The sequence below is a fragment of the Tamandua tetradactyla genome, chromosome 13 (genome assembly GCF_023851605.1).
Source record: "Tamandua tetradactyla isolate mTamTet1 chromosome 13, mTamTet1.pri, whole genome shotgun sequence".
In the NCBI taxonomy this organism is placed as follows: Eukaryota; Metazoa; Chordata; class Mammalia; order Pilosa; family Myrmecophagidae; genus Tamandua; species Tamandua tetradactyla.
In genome coordinates this window covers 93,396,170-93,413,903 of record NC_135339.1, presented here as the reverse complement: position 1 = coordinate 93,413,903, position 17,734 = coordinate 93,396,170, and positions in this window count along the sequence as shown.

The following is a 17,734-nucleotide window of genomic DNA, read 5'->3' as shown; positions in this document are numbered from 1 at the left end:
CCCTCCAAGGGCCCCGGCACCCACACCCCTAGATTAGTGTGGTCAGAGAAGCGTGAGCCCCCCTGGTTCTGACGCTCTGTGGTGCTCACGCGGGACTCATGGCAAAGGTCCCCCAGCTCGGTCAGATGGACGATGCTGAGTTGGAAACCATTCGCTACAAGAATTTCTTCCTTTGTCGGAAAGGACCTGCTGGTCAGAGATTCCTCAGGCTCTGGGTGTTATCGGGATCCGCGCTGCTGGCTTAGCCGGGAAGTCCTGGCTGCATGGAGCCCTGGGCTTGAGTCCTTACACCCTTTCTTTGCCTAATACCAGCCCTGTCTGCCAAGGTCGCCCTGAAGCTCAGAGAGAGGGACCTAGGTGGCCTGATGGCACAGGCAGAGGGAAGATCATCAGAGAAATAGGTACCTATCATCCTTCCCATGGAGCAATTTGCATTTTGGAAGACAGTATATACTTCTTTGATGTGTGAATTTTCTTTATAAAGCTGCTTTGAGAGACACCAATAAGAGCCTTGCTGACTTGGAGAGCCGTGCCTGGCATCCAGGTATCTCAGGAAATAATCTGTGTTCAAAAATAATCCTCAGCTTTGAAATCTATAAACTCCCCAGCATAACGACGATCCATGGGAGAATCTCCCAGGACACCTTAGCACACAAATCTTGGGGTGATTCATAGCTGGGGATTTGGGGAAACTAAGTCGCATGATTCCAAAGAGGTCTGTTACGCACTGCTCTGTAGGTTCTACAGGGTACTGTGTCTAATTTATGGAAAGAAGTGCTGCCGGCTGAAGGAATGAAAACCAACACGCCAGCACAAGTGCATCAGTGCATCAGGGGGAGAGCAGGAGACTCCGCACCCAGGCGGCAGGACCTAGGGGAGGCGCAAGTCCGGGCGACCAGCCCCTCGGAGCTGGCCTCACGTCAGGTACGTTCAGGGGAAGCTGGCGGGCTCCCAACTGATGCCCTCGCCTCTGTAAATGTCAGCATTTTAGTTTGCAAGGTGGATGCAGAATGTCGGCTGTCAAAGAAGAAACTACCAACTTTCTTGTAAAAGATACAACATGGATATGAGAATTTAGCATTGGCTATCTTTTGGAAATCAGTGCAGCACATCAGAGAATTTGAAAATCATCTTTTGCCATTTAAATGGTAAATCTAGAGGGCGCCATAAAACGCTTACCTGTGTGTTTGTGACGAGGGGACTGCTAAAATTAACTCTGTGCCCAAAAGCTAGCTGCTTTAGCGAATGCAGTGGGAGCTGCCGTTTTAAAACAAGTTTTACAATTATGAAAAGGGTGAAGGACGCGTGTCATGCAGCCCCCACTCCAGACACCTGTGCAGACGCCCCTCTCCTCTAATTTGCATGACAGTCACCTTGAAATTAAGCCCGGACTTGACTATTTCTCTGCTACAGGATCTCGGCCGATCCTCTTTGGTGCCATGTAGCCCAGACCTGTTTATTAAGCAGCACTCACCAGTGTGTGGCCATAGCTGCCTTACTGCATTTGCAAGGCTGCAGCTAAAATTGAACACGGCCTCTTCTAGAGATCTTACTAAAGAACAAATGACGCTCATTAAAGATAAGACGCTAGGAGCCAGACATGTTTATCCTGCTACAGGCCAGTTCCCAAGCTCACAGCCTAAGAGTTCATCATGCGTCTGCAGGGGGGTGGGGGGCAGGTGGCCCCTGGATGCAGGGGGTGACAAGGCCAACCCCCCTTCCTCCAGGAGCTCTCGGTGATTCGGGAGCATGACATGGGAGGGCTGCGGGGGGAGAGGACACTGTAAAATAAGGTAGCTTTACTTCTGCAGCACCCACTCTCCCTACACCGTTTCAGGGAATGGTGACCAGTGTCCAGAACCAAAGTGCCAGGGCTAAGACTTGAGTTTCAAAGAGCATTTCCTAAATTCCAGATGTGACAATACTCGGAAAGCAAGTGCTTTTGATTTTTATGACAAAAACTTGGCTGAGAGAGGAGCCTCCTGGCTGCGCTCCCGCAACTAGCCCAGTCTGAAGTGTAAAGAAGCTGGCATGGAAAAGTGCTGCGTGGAGGTTTTACAGAGTGGGGAGGACAAGAGCACGGGGGACGTGCTGACCCCGGGAGGGACAGCCCACCACGGGCAGCTTCACGGTGGCTGGCTGGCCCCGAGCCGAGGAACGCTGGCAGCCCCCCCAAAAGGCCCAGAAACGGAGTCTCCCAGCTCTCCATAAAGGAGTGCGGTCCCGCCTATGCCTTGATTTTAACCCAGCGACACCCATTTTGAACTTGTGCAGATCTGTAAGATAATACATCGATGCTGTTCTCAGCCCCTGGGTTGGTGGAGATTCGCTAAGGCAGCCACGGAAAGCGGAAAGCGAGCACCTACAGGGAAAGGCCGGCATCTGAGACCCTGCCGAGAAGTGCGGCCTCTGCGAGCTGAAGCAGCCGCGCTCAGCCCGCGGCACACAGAGCCTTCGCTGGGGCATCTTCCTGTTCAGTGCTTCCTCGGTGAAAGGTTTAGGAGGCGACAGGGTGAGAAAGAAGGAAGGCAGACTGGGGAATTTAAAGCTGGCGGGTTTACTTCTGCGCTCCCAGGCAGAGCCCACCTAACCCAACAGGGAGGGAGAGGAGCCTGCGCCTGGGTGATGGCATGGGCAGTTTTTAAGCAAGCGGGTCAGGTGAACTCCGGAAGGGGCGGTTCCGGAAGTCATGTTGGGGGGGGCACAGCTTTCCAAGCTCCAGTTGCGGTGTCCCTCCCGGTTCCCCCGACCTAACCCTCGGGTGAGCGCTGTTGGGGAAGCAGCGAGCTGAGGCAGGAGGGGTTCCAGCAAGGGGGGCAGGCATGGGGCTTCCTCACTGATGAAGTCACAGCAGAGCAGACGAGAGGAAGGCGAGAATGAGCACTGCCGCCCCTGGGGAGGGGATGCAAAGGCCCGGGGGCAGGGGTGTTCTTGGACTGTTCAAGAAAGGGGAAGCGTGTGCTGTTTTACTCTCAGCTGTAACCCGAGAGCCTTGAACAGTGCGTAGCTCATCGCAGGAGACAGTTAGCATTTCCTGGATAAATAAATGGAGTCTCATGTACTCAGTAATCCTCTGCCAAATGAAATGAATGCGTTCTGCCTTCTAGATAGAGAAATTATTATGGAAGATACGGACAATCCTTGTCTGAAAGTCTTGAGAGCTAACGAGAGAGGCGGAAAGGCTTAGGTGCGGTGGGATGGAAAGCGCCAGAGGAGCAGACACTGTTTCCCGAGTCACCCACAGCGGGCAGGCATCCGAGGGGAGTTCCCGCAGTCCCAAGATTACCAAAGCCGGTGGCAGTGACTGTGAAGGAATTAAGATAAGATCGTGTTAGTCTTTCTGCTGAGAAATCCAAAAAAAAACACAGGGGCAGGCAATGCAAGCCGCTGCGCCTCGGAGCTCGGGGGCAAGTGCTGGGCAGGGCTGGCGCAGCGGTGCCGGGAAACACAGGCCGTGCGCCCTCGCCTGCTCATCTCCGACCTCTGGGGAAATTGAGTTTCCTCGTGCCTATTTGGAAATACACAATTCAGAAAAGCAATTCCAGCAGTATTTACAGATGTCAGCTGTCTGACTCACTGGCCTCCTTCAGCTCAGAAACGGCTTTGTGCCATGACCGAGCGCTGAGATTGGCAGGGGAGCCTTGTGTACCCACCCCAAGACAGAGCTACGCCATGCTTGTTCTTTAAGTGCATTTCAGGAGCAAAAGTTTATTTCCAAGTGTGTAACTAGAGTTCTGATAGTGGAATTTTCCCTCCAACCTCCTGCACAGATACTTAAGTATACTTTTGAAAGAAAAGCCAATGTAACTAAGCGTTGCAGATCCATTTGCATAGGTTATCAGTTAGGAAGGGGAAAAAATGGAAAGCGAGGTGAAAGTGGAAAACCGTTCATCATCGTCAGCCCGAGGGGCTGCCTCTCCCTGCGTGGGCGTCACTGTCACTGAGAGCCCAGGGGGCTGGGAGCACCGCCGCGGAAGAGCCCCGTGTCCTCAGGGGCAGCGTGTGGCTGGGGGGTTCTGGGCTGAGAAGCAGCCCCACGGCAGCGCTCAGAGGATCATGGAAAGGCCGCCCGGGGCCAGCCCCTGCCTGCCGCCCTCAGGAGTCCCCGTGGCTGCGGCGGCCCACCATCGGGCCAGGGCCGGGTCAGCGCAGCCCCGGGCGGCTCCCGGGCGGGTCCCCCTCGCCTCTCCCAGCCTCAGGCCGACCCAGCGCTCCTGGGCGTGGCTGCTTGGCTCCAGCCCCCGCCGGGGCACACTGTCCCCCCTCTGTCCTGAGCTCCCTCTCCTTCCTCTTCAACGTGCACTCGCCATCGGGTTCAGGCCTCAAGCAGGTCACCAAGGCCATTTCCTCCTCTCAAAATCCTTCACGTGCTCTCCGCTGCAGGGATCCTTTTCTCCAACAACGTGGGGGCATCAGTCCCATCAGGTGGGACATGGCCAACCCCACCTGGGCACGTGGGGGTTCAAATTGCGTGCCCTGCTTTGCACGTGTTCTTGGTCCTGGTCGGCATTCTGGAGGGTGGGAGGGGTGAGTGGCCCCACGGCAAATAGGAACTTTCAAGGGGTGACTCCAGCTGGCAAGGGGTGGGGGGACTACATCCGGTTGGGGATTTTTTTGGCATGGGCAGGCACTGGGAATCAAACCCGGGTCTCCAGCATGGCAGACTAGAACTCTGCCGCTAAGCCACCATGGCCTGCCCCAGCCAGTTGGTTTTTAGCCTGGGCCCTGGGGTTTTTCATGAACAGAGCAAAATCAAATGGAGGGAGTGGCCATGGGAGCAGCCAGAAGCCAAGGGAGGAAGGAGAAGACGCCACCAGGTGCTCTGCCATTGGAGGGAAAAGCCAAGGAGCCCCAAAGGTCATGGGCAGCCAACAGAGAGCAACCCCAGGGGAACCCAGGGCCCAGCCTCCAACACCATGACCAGGAGACACCTGTGGTCTTGCCAGCCCAGGAACTAAAACAGGGGCTGCCCACACCACAGCACCTTGTGGCCGTCGCATGCCGTGCGGAGATGGTGGCCACTGAGCTGCACGGTCCTTCCAGCCAGGGACGCTCCCAGCCCCTTGGAAGGAGGAAGCCATGCCCCATCTTCACATCCATAGGTGTGTGTGGGGAGGAACAGAGCGGCCCCTGCCAGGGACTCACCCCAGGCTGCACCCCGGCTCCCAGCAAGGTGGGTCACGCTCTGCTCTCAGCTTGGGTCACCTGGCCGGACGTCCTCGCAGCCAAGGTTCCTACCGCTCACTGGGAGAAGCGATTCCTGTGGTGAGCTCCTCGCTGCACCTTCTTGAACAGGTTTTCATTCGTCATCCACAGACTCTGGGCTGCCTGCCTGGTGCCTGGGCCGGGGTGGACAGGTGAGTGGGAGAGAAGGACACCCAACGGGAGCGCGTGCATCGCTACAGAGTGCAGATGAGGGGAGGAGGGGCCGCCGGAGCTCTCGGGGCCCAACCTCTCGGCCCGGCCCTAGCCCACCGCCCAGGGCTTCCCCTTGGCCAAGGCACCCTGCCTTGGGGCAGGTGGATGAGCCCCCAGCCCCTGCTCCTCAGGGGCTCAAGGCGGGCCCCTCACCAGGGCCAGTGCACAGCGACCGGGGCCAAATCCCGCTGCAGCCCACGGGAAAGCACGAGCCCCATTGTTGACACATTGTCTATGGCCGTCTCCATGCGCAACTAAGCAGGTGGCTGCCCCAGAGAGCCTTCTATTGGCCAGCCTGAAGTGGTTACCACGTGGCTGTCACAGGGGGAGTTTCCAGTCCCGGAGCTCCGCCACCCTGGGCGCCGGCTGCAGGACTCAACCCGCAGTGCCCACCTGCCATGGACCCCTGGGGCCTGGCTCCTTGCTGCCGTGTCTCAGCTCCCCAGGCCCATCCCGTGGTTCCAGGACCCCCTCTCAAACTGTATGCTCCCAAATCTGTGCCTTGGGGTCTGCTTCCCGGGGAGGCCCAAGAAGACCCCTGGGGAGTTAGGGTGCAGCCCAGGGACTCACAGAGGGAGCCTGGGAATTCGGGGTCCTGCAGAGCAGGCGGCCGTCAAGGCAGGGAGCACAGTGCAGAGGCCCTGTGGGGGGCGAGGCTGTGGCCGTGCCTGGGGAGTGGGAAGTGAGGACGGAGGGTTGCCCTGGGGGAGTGAGGAGGGAGGGGTGTCCGGGGGGAATGAGGAGGGAGGGGTGCCCTGGGGGGCAGTGAGGAGGGAGGGGTCTCCTAGGCTTGGGAGTGGCAGAGGGTCAAACCCCAGATGTCTTGGGGGTCAAGTACTTGCCGGGACCTGAGGCCTTCTCAGCCAGGTAATGCTTGTAGAGACCCCAACTTCTGTCCGGTGGGAGCGCAGAGTGGTGCAGCCACTCTGGAAGCCGGTCGAGCAGTCCCTGAAAATGCTGACTGTAGGTGCGCCACCTGGCCCAGCCTTGGAGCTCCTGGTATTGACCCAAAGGAGCTGACAGGGTTTGTCCATGCGCGAACCTGCCCATGAATGGCTATAGCAGCTTTGTTCATAGCTCCCCCAAATTGAAAGTAACAAGGTGCCTTTCCCCAGGTGCCTGGATGGAGATGCTGTGGCATGTCTGTGCGGTGGAATATTATTCAGCCATGAAGAGAAATGAACCAGCAACCACAGACAGGAACGGAGGAAGCTCAGATGCACATTGCTGAGGAGAGAAGCCGGCCTGAAAAGGCTGCGTGATGTGTGGTTCCAACAACGTGGGAAAGGCAGACCTCTAGAGAAGTAAAGGGATCGATGTTTGCTGGGGGGAGGCAGGCTGTAGGTGGGCCACGGGGGGCTTTTAGGGCAGTGGAACAATTGTCTGCCGCTAGAGCGGTGGGCACCCGCCATGACTGATCTGTTGAAACCCACAAAGCTGCAAAGGTGCAGAGCGAACCCCAGTGTTAATCTCAGGCGCTAGGTCTTAACTGTGTATCAATACTGGTTCATTGGTTGTAGCAAACGTGCAACTCTAAAGCAAGGTGTTGATGAAGGGAAAGCTGCATGGGAAGAGGACACTCTGCACTTCACACAGCTTGTTTCTGTGAACCTGAGACTGTTCTAAGAAACAAAGTCTCCTGAATTTAAATAACAGATGAAGGCTGAAGCTCCCAGACCGCCCGCCTGTGGGTGGGAGAGCTCCCGGGACGTGGCACACCCCCCGGAGGGGACTTGTAGGCCTGTGTTGGGTGGTCCCTTCGTCCCCTCTTCTGCCTCTCTCTAGGGACAGCCGAGGCGGCCACCGACCACACACGCTTCTCCGAGTCCTCAGAAAACAGGAACCCAAGGGTCTCCGCAACCAGCCTAGGTGGCTTCGCTCTTTCCCCCTTCAAGCGCCCTGAGGACGGGCTCCTCTGTTCCTCCGTCCAGCCGAGAGCCCTGGCTGGGAAGTCCCCTCAGCTGCCGTTGGCCGATATTCGCCTCGTGGGCACAGGTAGCTTTCTGCCAGCACACCTGGCCGCTGCGCACACGTCGCTGCAGCTTGGGTCTTCCGATTCCATTCTGAAAGAACTGCAGAGCCCTTCTCCAGCTCATGCCCTACAGAGTCAACACAGCAGCCCTGAACAGGGAGCCCGAGCTTTATGAAATTACCAATTTTCTGGCTTTGCAAATCCCAGCCTTTTGTAGGGCAGCTGCAAAGCTCCGCAGACTTGGCCTTCACAGGGGTGAAGTGACGATTTCCCCCACAGAGCAGAACTCTGGTCCACGCACTGATGCCAGCACAGCTGCCCCGGCCTTTTGCTCGGTTCTTGGGCCCCTGAGAGGTCCCCGCTTTTCCAAAGGAGACCACCCTGCCCCACACCACCCTCAGAAGGCCTTCAGCAGCAGCTTGGGGTGGGAAGGGGCAACTCTGCTCAAAGGCTGAAGTCTGGAGAGAGTGAACTTTGAGGTATAAAAGCAGCATTTTCATGAAAAAAATAAGATGAAGGCTGACAGGACCACCACCAGGTCCTGTCTGCGTGGAGAGTAAGTCTATCCCCATAGAGCCCCCAGTGCCTCCAGGAGGGTAAGTCTATCCCCATAGAGCCCCCAGTGCCTCCAGGAGGGTAAGTCTATCCCCATAGAGCCCTCCAAGGGGCTCTGTGCTTCCCACAGAACGAGCGTTTATGATTTCAGGACCTAAGACCCCGTCTGCTCCCGATGCCAGCCAGGCCTGGCCTGGGGGCATATCAACCCTCCCGCGCTCACCTGCCACTTCCCAAGTGTCTTCCCCGGGGAGGGGAAGGGCAGCAGGGGGAATGCTGATCAGAGCCCTTCTACTTGTGGGGAGGGAAAGCCCGGAGGCAGCTCTTAAGTATTTTTTTCAAAGGATTGTTTGTTGTTGTTGTTTTTTAATCATTTGAAGCCTGTCTTCTGGGGAACATAGGTTTGAGTTACTCCGTGTTGAAGGATTAGCGTTTCCTGCTTTCTGTCAGCTGATAATCAGCGCAGGTGACACGGGGTGTCAGCAACCTGACCTTAATGTGAGCAGACCTCCCCCTCGCCTTGCCCAGCACTGAAGTGCCTGCTCTGCAGCCTCCGGCCAGCCCTGCTACCCCATGATGGATGGGAAGGAGCCCTGAAAGCCACACCAGTCTCCCCACCCCTGCAGCTCCAGGCAGCAGCCGGTGGCAAGCAGCTCGTGACAAGCTCCGGGGCAGTGTGGACCAGGAACTCTCTGTCTTCAGTTCTGAGCATTCCTTTGATCCTTTTGATGCGTGTCCTTAGAAGTATGGCTGATTATTAACGTACTTCGTTCCTTGCTTCCTGTTATGAGATAAAGAAACGTTGAAAATATCAACTTCCACGTAAAGTCAAAGAGATCCACAGTCCTGTAATGTTAATTAAGGACATCCTGAGTTAATCATTTCAAATTTTAAAAGGAGAAGCTGCATACTTTGTCCTGTGCCCACCTGACTTTGGTACCTATGCCAGGTGAGTGAAAAGAATGTACAAAGTGTGTGTGCTGTGTGCACATGTGTGTGCATGCAGCTCAAAGCAGCGGAAAGAATGTTCTAACATGTATGTGCTGTGTGCACTTGTATGCCAGTAGTGAAAAAGATGTACAAAATGTGCAAAAACTTGTACTGTGTGCATGCATGTGTGCAAGCAGTGAAAAGGATGTGTAAAAGTGTGTGTGCTGTGTGCAAGCATATGTGCATGTAGTGAAAAGGATGTACAAAAGTGTGTGAGCTGTGTGCAAGCATGTGTATGTACAGTGAAAAGGATGTACAGAAGTATGTGGGCATGCACCTGTTTATGTGGGTCAGTGGGGGAGGTGTGTGTCTATCCATCTTCAAGAATATATGAAATCAAAAAAAAAAAGAATATACACAATGGCCATTGACTAGGAATGGCCAGAGTCTGACGGGCTTCGTGGTGCTGTTGTTTTGGACCTGAGCTGACCGAATGGTGACGGCTGCCCCACTGAATGCTGCTCCCAGATGCTGAGAGCCAGAGTTTGCTTAGTCCAGACCTTGAGTCCGGTGTGGGCACACAGAAAGCACCAAATGCAGACGAGGGAGCAGCGCCGACGACATCGCATATGACAAGCACATGCAAAGCACAGGTGTGGGGTCGGGTGTGAACACTTTCAGGCGGCAGTTGTGTTAAACCCTCGACCTGAGACCAGGGCTTGGAACTGAACAGAAAGCTGACAGGGAGCAGGGGAATGCCTCTCTCAGACTTGAGGGGTCTAAAAGTGCTCAGCTCAACCTCTGGTACTTTAAACATGTGCTAGAAATAATACTGTTTTAAACTTTTCTCTGGTTTTCCTAAGTAGGCCATTTTTTTAGACAACTTAGTGGAAAAATTGAGCAGAGGATCTGATGGGGTGTGGTTAGTGAGCAATACTGGCGCACTCTTACTCACTGAAGTCCATCGTGTGTTCACACATCCATGCTTCTCCTCCCCCTCTCAGTATCTCACCCAGGTTCCCCAGGACACTTGGTCGCAGCTCCCCTGTCCCCTCTCAGCTGTGATAGCTCCTAAGCCACTCTTGTTTTTGATGTTCTGCACAGATGGAAAGGGTGCTGCTGAGGTATTTTGCAGGGTGCCCCTCTAGCGGAATTTATGTGGTGTTTTTCTCGTGATTGGATTAGGGTTATGGGTTATTGAGAGGAAGCCCACACAGGTAAAGTGCCATTTTCAGCACATCGTATCAGGGGATTATATTAACTTCCTGGAGATGCTGTAACAAAACACCCAAGCCAGGAGGCTCAAAACAACATAAAGCTACTCCCTACAGGACCAGAGGCTACAGCTCTGAAAATGCATCAGCAGGGCCATCCTGTCCCCAAAGGCTTGAGGGCGGGCTCGTTCCTTGCCTGTTCCACTCCTGGTGGTGGCATTCCTTGGTGTGCCTTGGTTTTTGGTTGCACCACTCCAATCTCTGCCTTCACCTGGCCGTCTTCTCTCTGTGTTCTCAGTCGCTGTGTCTCTTCTCCTCTTCTTATGAGGGCACCAGTCCTATTGAATTAACGATCTCTCCTACCCCAGCGTGACCTCATCTTAATGACCTCTGCATCTCATCTGAAATGAACCTACTTCCAAATAAGGTCACTGTTCTAGTTTGCTAGCTTCCAGAATGCAATATACCAGAAACGGAATGGCTTTTAACAAGAGGAATTTAATATGTTGCTAGTTTACAACATAAATGCCGAGAAAATGTCCCAATTAAAACAAGTCTATAGGATGTCCAATTTAAGGTATCCAGGGAAAGATACTTTGGTTCAAGAAGGCTGATGACATTCAACATTTCTCTCTCAGCTGGAAGGGCACATGGCGAATATGGCGGCGTCTGCTGGCTTTCTCGTGGCTCTACCAAAAGGGGTTTCTCTCCAAAATGTTTCCTCTTTTTTAGGATTCTGGCAAGCAACTCCGCCTTCAGTGGGTGGAGACACACCTCCATGAAAATCATCTAATCAGAAGTTACCACCCACAATTGGGTGGGGCACATCTACACGGAAACAATCAAAATGCTCCCACCCAGCAGTATTGAATGAGCATCAAAGGGCATGGCTTTCCTGGGGTCCATCACAGGTTCAGACCGGCATAGTCACATTCTGGGGGACTGAGATTTAGGACTTCAAGATCCCTTTTGGGGGGACAAAATTCAACCCATCAGTCAACATGATTCAGAGCAGTAGATGTTGGTCTTGTTCACCTGGCCAAGGTCATGTGGTTGGGCTTCTTTGCAGTCAAGTTACTTTCCCCCTGCCCTTTCCAGAGGCCTCAGAATGAAGAGTGGTCCACCATCAGCAAACGGGGATCTGTGCTACTAAACCAGTTGAAATTCTTCAGTATGAGAGATTTGTCTCTTCTCCCCATTTATGAATTTATTCAATCATTTATTTATATCTATATGGATTCATGGATCTTTATTTTAAACTCTGAGCTATAATCCACTACTACTTAATCTGTATTTTTGTTTACATTGTCCCAGTTTGGGCCATTGGGAGCAATTTCAGTTGCTCCTGTACCTTTTGACATAACCCTATCAATATGGAGAGTTGGGTGCTTCTTTCCTTCCTGACCCTAAAAGATGCTCCAGGCTCATCTTGTATATTTCCTGTCTTAGCCCTAGAATCAGCCATTTCTCCAAGGAGTCTTGGTCTTTTGTCGGAGAATAGTATGAGAAACCAATTTCTGGCTGTAGGTGTATTTGTTGTTACTGGGGTACTACTTCTTTTAGGTTCACATTTCCTGACAGAGCAGGGAAATGTGTATGTGTGTGTGCATGCACATGTGTGTGTTTCCACATGTAAATCATCAGGAGCTACATTAAGTTAATCATGGGTTCCTGCTGTTGTCCCCAACACTAAGCCATTACAATATGGGTCACTCTAGTCTCCTACCCTTGAATACCTGTGAATTCCCACTCTAACAGCGAGAAATCTGACCCCTACCATCCACTATCCAACTCCGTATGTATTCAGCTCCAGCACACGTGCGTAGCAATATCAGCCTGGCACCCCAGTGGAAAGTGGCTTTATCCCCCTGAGCCAGTGCTTTTGCCTTTAGTCTTACAAATTCCAGTCATTTCCCAAGTTACCTAGGTCAGCAACATTTTCCCCATCTCCCTTTGGTGAGGCATTTGTTATAAAATTAGAACTCTTGTCATAATCTCCATTCCATCCTGAAATTCCCCCAATCTCCTAGTTTTTTTTAAGAAATTGATTTGCACGCATCAAGGTTGTCTTTGAGCTATACAGTCTTATGGGCTTCAGCAAATGTGTATCATTTATCCACGATTATAGTTTCGCATAGAATATTACTCTACTTCAATTATTCAACCTTTGCTTTTCACCCTAAACCCCTGGTAACCACTGACATGTTTACTGCCTCTTTACTTCTGCCTTTTCCGGAGTGTAATATAATGAGAAATATAGGGTTTGTAGCCTTTTCAGACTGGCTTCTTTCACTTCACAGCATGCATTTAAATGTCCCCCATATTTTTCGTGCCTTGATAGCTCATTTATTTTTATCACTGAATAATATTTCATTGTATAGATATATCAGAATTTGCTTATCCTATTAAAGGGCATCTTGGTTGCTTTCAGTTTTGGGGCAACTATAAATAAAACTATTAACCTTGATGTGCAGGTTGTTCCACAGTCTCTCAATGGCATTTGGTGTCATCAGGGCACTGGATGTTACCAGTCCAGTGGATGTGCAGTGGTGTGCATTGTTTTAACTGGAAATTTCCAAAGGACGGATGATGTTGATCGCCCTTTCGTAAGCTTAAACTACCTATATATGTTGTTGGAGAGATGTCTGTTCAGATCTTGGGATCACTTTTTCCAAATATTTTCTGCCAGTCTGTGGTTTGTCTCTCAGTCTCTTTGTATTTCACAGAAAATAAAAGTTCAATTCTAATAAATCCTAACATTGTTTTTCTTTTGTGGATCATGCTTGTGGTATTGAATCTAAAAGCTCATTGCCAAACCCAAAGTCACATAGATTTCTGCATGTTTTCCTCAATAAGTTTAATAGGATTACATTTTATATTTAGGTCCATGACTCATTTTGGATTAATTTACTTGAAAATGGTAAGGTCTGTGTTTAGGTTTGTTTGGGGCAGATTGAGAGCCATGTGTTCCAGCACCATTTGTTGGGAAGACCCTTCTTTCTCCATTGAATTACCTTTGCTCCTTTGTAAAAAGTTGGGTCACTGGGTGGGTCACGTTCTGAGCCCTCTGATTTGTTTTGTGTCCCATGTGTCTATAAGCTTTCTGTTTTGATCAGGGTAGCTTTATATTAAGCCTTGAAACCATGTAGTGTCTGTACTTTGACTTGTTCTTCAGTATTGTGTTAGCTCTTTCATTTTCCATACAAACTTTAGAATCGATCTGTCCATATCCACAAGGCAGCCTGTGGGACTCTGCTTGGAGGTCCACTGACCCTCCAGATCAGGCAGGTAAGAACTGACACCTGAACAAAACAGAGTCTTCTCATGGCTGAAACCAGAATTCCACCATCATTGGATTTCCTTCCATCTTCTTTGAATTTCTTTGTTCATTGTAACTTTTCACTTACAGATCCAGTATATATTTTATTAGATTTGTACCTAAATATTTCTTTTGTTGTAGTTGTTTTGTAAATGTTATCCTTTGTTTTTCATTTCACATTCCAGTTACTCATTGTGGGTATATAGAAAAGGAATTTACTTTGTTTATACTGATCCTGTATTCTCTGATCACACTATGCTTGCTTATAAGTTCCAAAAGAATTATTGTTAATTTGTTGGGATTTTCTACATAGAAAATAATGTCATCCATGGACAAAGATCTTTTTTGTTTCTTTCTCAATTTTTATAACTGTTTTTTCCTTTTATTGTCTCTTCTTGTCTTATTGTGTTAGCTAAGGATTCCAATGTGATGTTTACTAGGATTGGTGAGACTGGACACCCTTGTCTCATTCCCAGTCTTAGAAGGAAAGTATCTAGTTTCTCACCTTGAGTATACTACCAGGTTTTTTTTTTGTATGTGTTCTCTATTGAATTGAAGAAGTTCTCCTCTATTCCTAGTTTGCTGAGATTTTTAATCATGTATAGATGTTGGGTTCTATCAAATGCTTTTTCTGCATCCTTTGATGGGATCATATGATTTTTCTCCTTGAGGCTGTTTACAAGATGGATTACATGAACTGGTGTTTGAGTGTTGGTCCCGTCTTCCATACCTGGAATAATTCCCACATGGCCATGACAGATACATAATTGGACTCAGCTTGCTTTTATGTCGTTCTGGATTTCTAAAATCTGTGTTCATGAGAGATATTGGTCTGTAGTTTTGTTTTCTTGAAATATTTTTGTTTATTTTGATATCTGGGTAATGCTGACATCACAGAATGAGTTGAAAAGTGTTCCCTCAGCTTCTGTTTTCTGTAAGAGATTGTAGAAAATCAGTGTAATTTTTTCTTTAAATGTTAGAATTCACCAGTGAAACCATCTGGGCCTAAGGCTTTCTGTTTGGAAGATTATTCATTAATGATCCATTATCTTTAGGAAATATGGGCCCGTTCAAATTATCCATTTCTCCTTTTGGATGTATTGATCATTTGTGTTTTTTAAGGGATTGGTCCTTTTCTTGAAAGCTATCAAGGATATGGGCATAGAACGTTCCTTTACTGTCCTTTCAATACTCATGGAAGCTGCAACCCTTCTTTCAGTTCTGATTTTAGTAGTCTATGTGTTCTCTCTTTTTATTTCAGTCAGCAGGCTAGAGACTTATCCATTTTATTGATATATTAAAAGACCCAGCTTTTAGTTTTATCAATCTCCTCTGTTGACTTCGTGTTTCAATTTCATGCTTTTCTGCTATGATTTTTTTTATTTCTTTTCTTCTGCTTACTTTTGGGCTTTTATTTATCGAGTCTCCTAAAGCAGAAGCCTAGATTATTGATTTCAGAATTGTCTTCTGTTCTCTCATGCACTTAGTGCTATCAGTTTTTCCCTGAGCACAGATTTTGCTGTACCCTACAAATTTTGATCAGTTTTCATTTTCAATTAGTTCAAAATATTTTAACATTTCCTTGAGACTTCTTCTTTGGCCCGTGTCTTACTTATGTGTGTTTAATCTCCAAATATTTGGGGATTTTTCCAGCCATCTTTCTGTCATTGCCTTCAAGCAGTCCTAGCATTTTCTTGTTGAAAGGCAGATGTGATGTATTTAGATAATAGGAACTGAGGTAAACCTTTGATGGGAGGTTTCGTAATAATCTACCTGGTTGGTGGGTCATGTTAAATGTTTGCTGATGCTGTTGGTGCCAGAGGCTTCCAGTTCCCCCAAGGCCCTGTTCTCGTGCCCCCTGTTGCCTCTGGATTTCCTTACCCTTAGGTGCATCTTCTTCATCAGGTGCAACTTCTTGACCTAATTGTATCCTGGGGTGCTTTGGAGCTGGTGAGGATGGGGGAGGAGAAGCAGGCTGTCACCTTATGGTGAGACCCCGGCATTCCATGGGCTTCTGGACTGTGACCTTCTCAAGTGTCTCTCTGCCATCTACCCCCTCCCCCAGCTGACACAGGAAGATTGGGGGGTGCAGCCATTTAATTGTCCTTCCTCTTGGGAAGGGGAAGGCTTTGGCAACAACATTTCCTGCTGGAGAGCGCCCTAGCTACAGAAGATGCCCTGGAATTATTTCAAAATGATTAATTTCCCTCCTCCCCTGCCAGACCCAGGAGAAGGTTTTTCTTGGCTGTTTCCTGTGAAAACCTGTTGGAGTTCCTAGAGGTAAAATTCATGAATGTGTGGGGCTCCCAGAGAACTGGGGTCCCTGGCAATTTTCACTCTCCTAGTAGTCTGTGCTCAGACTCCAGCAGTTCATCAAAACTACTAGCTGGTTACCTACCAGGGGTCTGGGATCTTTTCCCAGGTGAGCAGTCACAGCTGTGCCACTCTGTGCACATCTCTGCAAACTAGGGCTGGCTGTCGGCCCTGAGCTGAGTCCAAGAAAAGTCAATGATTTTCAGTTTGTTCAGAATTGTTTGTTAATGATGAAAATGATGGCTTGCAAACTTTTTATACACAAGAGCTGAAACCAAAGACCTCTCTGCTATTTTTAACTATTTTCCTGGAAAGCACCGTTGCTAAGAGATGGAGGGCCGCCACTCCTGGCCATGGCCGGGCTGACCCCCGCCTGCCCTGGGTCACTGCCAGGAGCCTTTGGTGGCCTGGCAGTTTTCACGGAACCCACAGAGGCAGGTGGCCCATTCCTGCCAGGCAGTGGCAATCGAATCAAATGTTGACCATGCCTTAAGGTGGGCTTTAGGAAACACTGCTTGATAAATGAAGAAAAGTGTTATTTAGCAACAGGGAGATAATTAGGAAGCAATTACAGAGGGCAAAAAGCAACCCTGATTACACAGGGAAACAATTAAAATGCAGTTCAAATTTATGGCCACACCCAAAGACGCCGCTTTAATGTCTACGTGGTAGTAACACATTAGAAGATCCCAATTAATGCTTAATTTGCACAATGACCTACTTTTATAGAAATATGATTGGATTTCTAATTAACATATGCAATCAGGGAAGTCTGGGCATCCTTTTCTCCTCTTGGGACCCCGAGGTAAAGCCGTAGGAGCCTGTGTTGTGTTTTCACACGGCGCCCGATGCTGCATCTCCCACTTGTTACCGGGGGGCATGTTCTGACATAAAAGCCCCCCCTGGAGACCAAGCAGCCTCCTGTCATTGCCACGCCGGCCACGTGCCCTTTGCCAGGAGAAGGATGCAGGGGGCTCCGCCCGGACCCCTCCCTGGCCCTGTACGGATGCCCAGCCTGAGCCACACTGCGGGCCTGGGGACCCCTCAGGCCTCAGCCCTCTGCCCGAGTTGCTGTCTCAGGGTGCTGAGCGGCCGTGGCCAAGCACTGCAGTCACGAGGTGTCTGAAACACCAGGACTGTGTGTCGTCTCAGCGCTGGCAGCTGAAGTCGGGTATCCAGAGTGTGTAGGGAAGAGCCCTTCCTTGTGGCTCCCAGCTTCTGCTGTTTTCCAGCAGTTTGTGACCTTCTTTGGCTTCTAGAAATATCACCTCCCAGGGTTCATCCATCCAGGGTCCAGCCACCCCTCGGGCCCCAGGAGGGCCATGCTCAGAGCGGGAGGGCCATGCTCAGAGCGGGAGGCCTCTGCAGTCATTTTTCTCACTAAAAGGGCTTTTGCACTGGAGGCTTCAGGATATTGTTTTAAAATCATCGCAATCAGGGGATTTCAGTCCTGGCTCCCCAGACCCCCTGGGAACTCCAGAGGGAGGGTCAGAAAAAAATCATAAAATAGAAAAATTCAAATAGCGTCATCCTAAATGCAGAACATGAGTCTATAATAGGGCACACATACATGTGTGTGTGCCTCTCTGTGTGAGTGAGTCTGTGTGTGTGTGTCTTTGTATTCTGTACGTGAGTGTGTGTGTGTGGTCTGGTGCCTGAGTGTGTGTGTGTGTGTGTGTGCTCCTCTGTGAGTGTGCATGTGTCTGTGCATCTGTGTGTGCTTGGATGGGAGCACGTCCCTTGGAGCTGTGCATCTGAGTAAGGCGTAGGGAGACACCCTTCGTTCCCCTGTCCTCTAGGAGGGCCTGCAGGCCTGGGTGGAGGTGCCCATGCCCTCAGGGACGGCCATCCCCGCTGCCCCCTTCCAGCTGCCAGCAGCACTCTGTCCTCTCCTCCCTTCCCCGAGTGGCAGAAGGACGAGTGTCTCGTGAGGGATGAGGAGTGATGACGCCAACGCAACAGGCCACCCGTTCCGACTGTCGTTTTTCTCATTGTTCCCTCATCGTGTACCAC